This window comes from Quercus lobata, chromosome 1, assembly GCF_001633185.2.
Source record: "Quercus lobata isolate SW786 chromosome 1, ValleyOak3.0 Primary Assembly, whole genome shotgun sequence".
NCBI lineage: Eukaryota > Viridiplantae > Streptophyta > Magnoliopsida > Fagales > Fagaceae > Quercus > Quercus lobata.
Window position 1 is genome coordinate 54,886,119 of NC_044904.1, and position 9,327 is coordinate 54,895,445.

The following is a 9,327-nucleotide window of genomic DNA, read 5'->3' on the forward strand; positions in this document are numbered from 1 at the left end:
CGAGGACTAAACTGTCCTCGGCTGCCTCCCAAAAATTATTTCGTGCTCGGCATTGTAGAGTTTGGGCCACAGCTCTCCTCGGATTGGGCCTTCAGAATCTCTAAGGGCAAATGGGCCTGGTCCACGAATTGTCGGGCCCCACAATAGCCCCTCAAAACCCTTCTGTCCGACTTCCGGGTTGGAAAGGAGGGTTTTGGCAAACCCGGGCCCTCAATATGGCTCATTCAGTTTGACCCCGCATTTATGTGAGCGGTTTCCCAGGAAGTCAGCCGGTTTTCAAGGGATTCTGTTTAATCCGCTCGTGATCCACTCCTGCCGCTTGAATGTCCCAGACGCGCCCTTAAATGAATTCCCTTCACGAGGCACATTTATGTCCGGCGGCTCATCTGATAAGGTGGGGAAACGGAACGGACGCCTCTTTTCTCTTCAGATTCTTTTGGAAACTCTAAAGGCATTTAATTCCACCCGTTTGCCCTTCTTATAAGAAGGCAAGCAAGAGGCAGTGACTTTCGTACAAACTCCTCTCCTTCCTTCTGAAATCTGAAATCCGCATCCTCCTTTAGCGTCTTCTTAGCCCGTTTGTTACCATATCCGCATACGCCCTCCATAACAAATGATGAAGGAATCACACTCCTCCTCAAAACACCACATTCTGACAAAACTTGAAATGGCTCGGTCAGGGCAAGGGTGGCGCAGACTTAAGATCTGTCTCGCCTCTCTTTTAGCCAAAATCCGAAGCAGGGGTTCGTCATGTCGAATTCTCGGCGTGATTGAGTCGAGAACAACCAAGACCAGCACCACCCGGCTCCTCACGAGCGTACCTAATATGGCACCAACATGTTAGGAGTCAGGGCTGAGGCAGGGGCTAAGTGCTTCTGCTTCTCCCTCTTTTGCTCCTTGGTGCCCTCCCCCTCCCTCTTCTTATTGTCTTCCCAGCACCAGTTCCGCCCTGGTGCTGTCCCTTTCCCTCTTTTGCTCCTCTCTTTGTCTCTTCGTCTCTCCCCCTCCTCTTCTCCTCCTTCTTTTACTCATGTCCTCCATCTACTTCATTGATTTCTTCCTTACTATTTCCTTCTTCATCCATTTTCTTTTTGAAGTGAGTTCCTCTCTTAGTACGAGCAGCAATGAGGCAGAGATTGGAGAAAACTTTGAAGACGAGTCTAAAAAGGCGCTTGACCGTTTGCTTATCTGTATTGTGGATGTTAAGGCCGCTTCGGCAGCCCCTCTTTTGTATAGGCTCGTTGAAGCCCCTTTTTGTACATTGTAATAATTTCTTATATTAATAAAAATTGTTTCTATTTCATTTTGCGTGTTTTGTCTTTGTTTTTATAAATTTGCAAATGCTGTTCGGCTCAATAATATCGCATCTAAATCAATGACGACTAAGACCAAAATACTTAATAACAAAAAGGTGTTGCCATAATTTCAATAGAAGTGCTCGGCATAATAAGGCAGACCAGTAAAAAGTAATACTTACCCCCTGCTAGCCGAGGAGAGAAACGAAGGCTTGATGCCGTGTGAGGAGTAGCCGTTTAAAAACATACCACCCACTAAATGAACAGACCTCTTAGGTCGTTGTATACTGGGGCGTTCCACCCCCTTCCTTGCTCCTTCGTTGGGCCTAACCTTTTAGGGTGTTTAAGCCGTGGATGAAATGACCTGACCTTTTTATCCAGTAGCCCATATTGCGAAGTCCAAATCCCTTTTTTTTTTTTTTTTTATCCGATCAGTCGGTTTCCCCGTAGGCTTGGGTCCGAGGAAAGTACCTCGCCTTGGTTCTGCCCAGAACTAGTAATAATTAAAATTTTTGTACTTGGTTTCCCCATAGGCTTGAGTCCGAGGACCATACAAGGCCTTGGTTCTGTCCAGAACTTGGAATAATTAAAATTTTTGTACTTGGTTTCCCCATAGGCTTGAGTCCGAGGACCATACAAGGCCTTGGTTCTGTCCAGAACTTGTAATAATTAAAATTTTTGTACTTGGTTTCCCCATAGGCTTGAGTCCGAGGACCATACAAGGCCTTGGTTCTGTCCAGAACTAGTAATAATTAAAGTTTTTGTACTTGGTTTCCCCATAGGCTTGAGTCCGAGGACCATACAAGGCCTTGGTTCTGTCCAGAACTTGTAATAATTAAAATTTTTGTACTTGGTTTCCCCATAGGCTTGAGTCCGAGGACCATACAAGGCCTTGGTTCTGTCCAGAACTTGTAATAATTAAAATTTTTGTACTTGGTTTCCCCATAGGCTTGAGTCCGAGGACCATACAAGGCCTTGGTTCTGTCCAGAACTTTATGCTCATTTTTTACGCACCTGGTCTTTCCTCAGGTATCTCACAAGTTTCCGAGCAGGAGGTTGCCCTTGGCAACAGTTATTCCCTGGCATGGGCTGTAGTTCGTGGGCCTCCATGTAGAACGGGCCTGAGACGCGAATTAACTAAGCCCACAGACTTAGAGGCATTTCCTTGGTCTTTGGTCACGCGGTACTTTCTGGCGTCCCAGTGTTCGAGGTGTGCTTTCACAAGGCCCCTTTAATACTGCAGATGGCGTGGGAAATCGAGCCGGAGGCATTTTGTCCGTAGCGTTCCTTGGGACGTTGCGTGCATTTAAATGCCACTACTTTAACTTTTTGAATAAATAGGAGTGAAAGCTGTCTTGCTTGAACGCAGGTCCTTCAGTTTACTTCCTGAGTTTATCATGTTTGAGGCGAGAGTAGGGGAAAAAGAGCTTTCTCCACCATGGAGGCGCCGTGTCCTCCTGAGACTCAGGGTAGTGAGTTACGGGCAAAGGGAGCGTAAATTCAAGAGAGTACTCCGCTTCGTCAACAGGGAAAGGGTATTTCTCTTTCTTTCAGTCAAAATCCGAAACAGGTTCTGTTCACGCCAGAATTTTGGTGTGTCAGAAGAAAGATTCTCCGCCGTCAGCGCATCTGCCTCTTTGTAGGCAGATTTTTGGTGAAGGCTCCTCAACTTCCGGCTCCCTGCACCTTTCCTTCGGCGGCGCAAGACTCGAGTCGGGTTCTTTTGCTGCCTGAGTTATGGGCGTGCAAAGGCTTTGAGGAGGAATAAAGCCTCGAAGCAGTAGCCAACCTCTCATCTGAGATATCTCCTCGGCTTCACCTTCACCCTCTTGTATTTTTCTTTTACTTACGTAGTTAGCTCTAATGTGAGCTCGTTTCAGCTTTTCATTGTACATTGTACTGTTCATTCGTCTTAATAAAAGATGTGCTTATTTCCTCATACATACTTTTTTCCTCTGCAACAACTACTTTGTGCATGGACATTAGATCTAAGTCTGCTTTTAGCGATACTCCGGGCAGGAAAATGCCTTTAATACAACCCTTACTAGTTCAAACTCGCAAATGTTATCAAGTGTAACGACGGTAATCCTAAATAGATTAAATTCATGGAACTAACCGGGATAGCTGTTGAGTGCTGTGCGATGCACGCCAGACCAACTCCGTATCGCACCATTCCTTTTGACACAGGGGGACCCGAGGGCAGACCGGGGACCCGTGCAATTAAGGTGTTGACCCTACTGTTAACGAGGAGTTTTCTTCGGATGGATCATGAGGTTTACGTGCCATAGTACTTGGTTTCCCCATAGGCTTGAGTCCGAGGACCATACAAGGCCTTGGTTCTGTCCAAAACTTATAATCTTTTTATGTACTTGGTTTCCCCATAGGCTTGAGTCCGTGGACCATGCAAGGCCTTGGTTCTGTCCAAAACTTATAAGATTATTTTTATGTACTTGGTTTCCCCATAGGCTTGAGTCCGAGGACCATGCAAGGCCTTGGTTCTGTCCAAAACTTATAATCTTTTTATGTACTTGGTTTCCCCATAGGCTTGAGTCCGAGGACCATGCAAGGCCTTGGTTCTGTCCAAAACTTATAATCTTTTTATGTACTTGGTTTCCCCATAGGCTTGAGTCCGTGGACCATGCAAGGCCTTGGTTCTGTCCAAAACTTATAAGATTTTTTTATGTACTTGGTTTCCCCATAGGCTTGAGTCCGAGGACCATACAAGGCCTTGGTTCTGTCCAAAACTTATAATCTTTTTATGTACTTGGTTTCCCCATAGGCTTGAGTCCGAGGACCATGCAAGGCCTTGGTTCTGTCCAAAACTTATAATCTTTTTATGTACTTGGTTTCCCCATAGGCTTGAGTCCGAGGACCATGCAAGGCCTTGGTTCTGTCCAAAACTTATAAGATTATTTTTATGTTCTTGGTTTCCCCATAGGCTTGAGTCCGAGGACCATACAAGGCCTTGGTTCTGTCCAAAACTTATAATCTTTTTATGTACTTGGTTTCCCCATAGGCTTGAGTCCGTGGACCATGCAAGGCCTTGGTTCTGTCCAAAACTTATAAGATTATTTTTATGTACTTGGTTTCCCCATAGGCTTGAGTCCGTGGACCATGCAAGGCCTTGGTTCTGTCCAAAACTTATAAGATTATTTTTATTTTTCGACCACAAGCCCCTACACCAGGACGGGGAAAGTTGGTCTGAGGCTCGAAGCCCCTAGAGACATCCGCGCCCTCATTACTGCGAGACGTAGCCCCTAGCAGAAGCTTACGTCGGAGCAACAACTAGATGTCGTCGGAGACGGAGGAGGTCCCAGAAACTTCTGCTTGCCCATGAGTCGATTCCACCACCACCCACGCCAGTGCGCAAGCTTTCCCACAGACGGCGCCAATTGTAGGGACACGATTCCTTTGCGGCCCACTAACATTTTTGGGCTCACACAATAAAGGTCCCTCACAATATGATTTGTAGAGAGTGGGCTTGAAAAGCTGGCCGCTGGTCACTGGGCGGTGTTCCGGGCTCGAGTTTAGAGGAATTCATGCAGAAAAAGGAATTGGGCTTGAACATTTAAGCCCTAAGACGTCGCAGCCAAGGGGATGGGACTCCTTGGAGTTGATCCGAGGACCATTAGGGTCTCACTCCGGTTACCCATTGATGGACTTTTTCCGTGAAGTCCGGTGTTGTTGAGACGTTCTCCCCCCTGTAACCTTTCTTTTTCTGGGAGATGGAATGGCCCCCCCCCAAGACTTCACTTACTTCCTTATTTTATACTAGCTTGCATTCGTTGTCCTTCGTCCACGTGTAGGGTCAATCTTTACAAACACTGACATTTGTCCCATCAGTCCAATCCCGGAATTGTTGGGGATGGTTTGATAAAGCTGCAGAGTACGGCTCTGTCAGGCGCTGGGTCTTATCTTGAAGGGTAGTAAGGATAACTTCCCCAAGGTATTTTGGATCTTACAAATTCGCCCCTACGCCAGTTTTACCCCTTTGTTCCGGTGGGATTATGGATATGCCGAGGACTAAACTGTCCTCGGCTGCCTCCCAAAAATTATTTCGTGCTCGGCATTGTAGAGTTTGGGCCACAGCTCTCCTCGGATTGGGCCTTCAGAATCTCTAAGGGCAAATGGGCCTGGTCCACGAATTGTCGGGCCCCACAAGTACAAATAGAAAAATTAACTAAAATAGGCCAATTAAATATAGAAATTATATTCTTCTCAAATAATAAATGTGTGTGTTGGGGGGGGGGGTTGTGTGGTCACCTAATTTATTTGTGTTTGTGCTCATATTTAATTGTTGAAAAATAAAAATAAAATAGTATTTATGTTGCATGGCCATAGCGTGTCACCTATGAAATTATGAATACATTAATTTAAACGTATTGCATGGCCACAACGTGGAAAACTTGGAAGGTAGGAATCAATCACCATGCACCCTTGGTGCGATGGTCACTTCACAAGATCCGACCTTAATGGGTCAGGTTTTACCAGACCCACGAAGCATTAGAGTCGGGTTTGGGTTTTAATTATCTAACCTGAAGTGGGTTTAGGTCAGGTGCAGGTATTTGTAATACCCACCCCGAACTCGAACCCGACCTATGTAAAAAAAAAAAAAAAAAAAAAAAAAAAAAGAGCTAACTCTCTCTAAATATATATATATATATATATATATATCACTTATAGAAAACCCTAACCCTACGTCTTATTTTCCATGACTTAAGACGATTGGATGAGGTTAAAATTTCACTTGATCGACTTGAGAGCTTAAGTTTATCATCAAAGTTTAATAGTATCACAGGTCAGATTGACGGTAAAAATCTTGTTTCCTATAAATACGAAGGAAAAACAATCCCATCCTTGTTGATTAATTCTCCTAGATTACAAGATGTTCAACTTAAACTATTGACAGACTATCCTCTAGACACTTGGGTTCATTTTTTACTATAACTGAATTTGTCAACTTATATTTCTCTGTTATGTGATCAAATATTTTCATTATGCTTTAATAATTTCAACTTTGAATCATATATATGATACATTATACATTTATGTAAAATTTTCCTGTGTATTGCACGGGTTAGCGACTAATAGAAGTGAATTGTAAAGTTTAACATAAAACGAAAAATATATAAAGTACATTTATTAGTAATCGGTGTGAAAAGCCAAGAAGTACATTTATTATTTATGTGAGAAGCTTTTTCATTGATGAGCATGTGAGCAGCTTTTTTATTAGTAATCGGTGAGAAAACCATTTTCTCCAAGCAAAAGATCTTGCGGTCGACATTCAAGACTAGGCCAGAGCCTCAGAGAGCTCTCTACCACGCGTCAGTCAAACCTTTTTTTTTTGGAAGTTCTTGCAGTGCCTTAAATCGTGTTTCATTCATTCATTTCAATTAATGGGACAGTACACTTCAATCATTCATGAAATGGAGGTTATAAAAATTTTAAAATTTATATATAATAATAAATTTTCTTGTCCAGGTGGTCACTAACACGAAGAAGCTGATGACTTCCAATTATATTATGGTCAGTTTAAATAGAATTTATTTTGCTAAAATTAAAAATTAAAAACATTATAGTAAAATAATTTTTAAATATATAAATAATACCATAAAATCTATTTTTAATAAAAAATTACTGAAAAGTGAAATTTGTGAGTTTTATAAACAGTATACAAAACCATTAATAAACTGAAGAGTCAAATTCATAACTACCGTTAATCTTTTGCTATTGAAACGCGTGCAAAAAAAAATACGCTACAGTAAAAAAAATCAGTCAGCCGTGGATATGAATCTAAACCCACACAAAGTTCGAAACTGGAGTAGCCATTCAAAACAAAGTGTTGAAGCAAAGTGACAAGTCACAAGACATAAAGAAAGCAAAACGTGTGAAGGTGAAAAAAAAAGAAAAAGAAAACAACAACTTTAAGGACAGATGTATGGGCCACACAATTAATTGCACGGGTTGCCACGTCATCGATCCGTGTCTCACTAATTTTTTTCTCCAATTTCTCCCACTTCTCTTCTCTTTCTCTTTTAGATTCACCAAATTTCAAAAATTTTCTCTCTTCCACCAAGCGTTGCGTGGGACACCAGCATCGAATCTCCATGATCATGCCTATAAATGGAAGCCTCCAAGGCCAACACGACCACCACCAGCGGTGCTTGCCGACCTGACCTTCTCCTCTCTCAAGGTCTCTCTGTTTTCTTGTTCTCTCAAATCCAGCTGTGGCCAAGCTTCTGCTTGGCCCTTCTCTGGCAGTGCTTCTCAACGGCGTCACTGGTGCTGGTGGCCATTGGGTCCTCTCTTTTTCCTTGATTTATTTTCTTTTCTATTTTTTATTTCTCTTTATGTTTGCTTTTAAGACATGATTGAAACCCATGGTTTTATTCATTTAGTTTTGATTAGTTTGATATTGGGTTTTCTTTATGCATGTAAAGTCTGGTGATTTTTCTTGGGTTGGGTATTTTTTGGATATGGCAGAATATACTGTGATTAAATGTAAAGTGGCATATGATAAAATGGAAAGTGGCATGCTTGAAGGTTGCTGTATCTATGGGTCTCTTGGCTTTTCCATTAAAACATTTTGATATTAGATTTATGAATTCAATTTTTCTTCCCTTGACTTCTTTACCAAAGATCATTATCTTTCATTTATAGGCATAAAGATTATGACTTTCTTAGTTTCTTTCATTGAAACATTACTATGCTTCTTATCTCAATAATAATTTTGGAAATTGGAATTTATCACGGTGTGTCAGTTTTCTCTTATTGTCTTAGTTTGTTATATTTTATAGTTTCTCTCATTGTCTTAGTTTGTTACCATCATGTTTATTTTATTTTAAAGTTGATTTGGAAATGCACGGAAGATGTTTGTCAAAAAATCTATTTGAAACTTTGAAGTTAAGCTAATTTATATGCATATTGTGTAGTCTTGAGGGAGGTCATCAGATTGTGAAATGCACCAGGATGCTCCCCCAATAGGTTGATTCTTTTCACTTCATGCTAACAAGAGAAGGAACTAGGCTCTAGCTAAGGTGGGGAACAGAGTTAACGGCTGATTCGTTTCACTTCCTGCACCAAGAAGACTGTCAAGTTCTTGTATTTTCAATTTCAATTGGCCAATTCCTTGACTATGGGGAATCCAAGAATCAACTAACGGCTTTGTCAACAATAATGTATCTTGTATTTATCACCATATATCTTTTGCAAATGAAAAAGAAAAAGAGCATGAAATGGACTTGTTCTGGCCAAGGTGTTGTGTTTTTGCCTTCTGTTGTTGCTACAGAATTGAATAGCTAAGCAAGTTGTTGCATCTTCATGTTATAGCTGATTTTGTGTTGCTAAGTTGATTTTGTGTTGATGAATATATGTGAGGTATACAATTTTGTTCGTGTTATAAGCCTTCTTAATACATTTCAAAGTTTTATCTAGACTAAATGGTGTTGCTTTTTGTGTATGAATTTGCTTGGAGCAAGAACTAATATTGACAATGACTCAAAAACACAAATTATATAGAAGTGTTTACTTGACTGTTATTCTTTCGAAAACAAGGAAAACATATCAAGAGTTTTCAAAGGATGCTTGGCCAATTTTACAATCAAAACTTAATTCAAGAGAGTAGACAAGAAATGAATTTGATATAAAAATGAACAAAACTTTATTAGAATGTACACCTTGACCACAAGGCCATATAACAATAGTTTTGTTGAAATATACACTTTGTTAACAAGAAAAAATTATTCCCATCATCATAAATTCATAATACACAATTCCCACAAAAGAAAAAAAGAAGAAGGTCTTGTAAGCTTCAAGATCAAGTTCTTCAACAACCTTAAATGGCATGACCTGCTTATTAAGTTCCAGCTGGTGTGCCTCCCGCTTCTTAACTGTACGTTACAAATGTAATTATAAGTTTATAACTAAGCCACACATCACATGCATAGACATAAGCAAAGTAAACCTTTTAAATTTAAAGAAGCCAACATAACCTCTCTAGCTTTCAATGTTCCAATCTAAAAGCATTGTTTAT

The 9,327-nt window shown here is 41.0% G+C and overlaps 1 long non-coding RNA gene across 1 annotated transcript; it reads left to right on the forward strand.

Annotated features, from left to right (window-relative positions):
- The first annotated feature begins 7,279 nt into the window (after nucleotides 1-7,279).
- Nucleotides 7,280-8,680, forward strand: LOC115992719. The gene is made up of 2 exons (XR_004092634.1): nucleotides 7,280-7,594; nucleotides 8,228-8,680. It is a non-coding gene; the product is annotated as an uncharacterized LOC115992719 (long non-coding RNA).
- The last annotated feature ends 647 nt before the right edge of the window (nucleotides 8,681-9,327 follow it).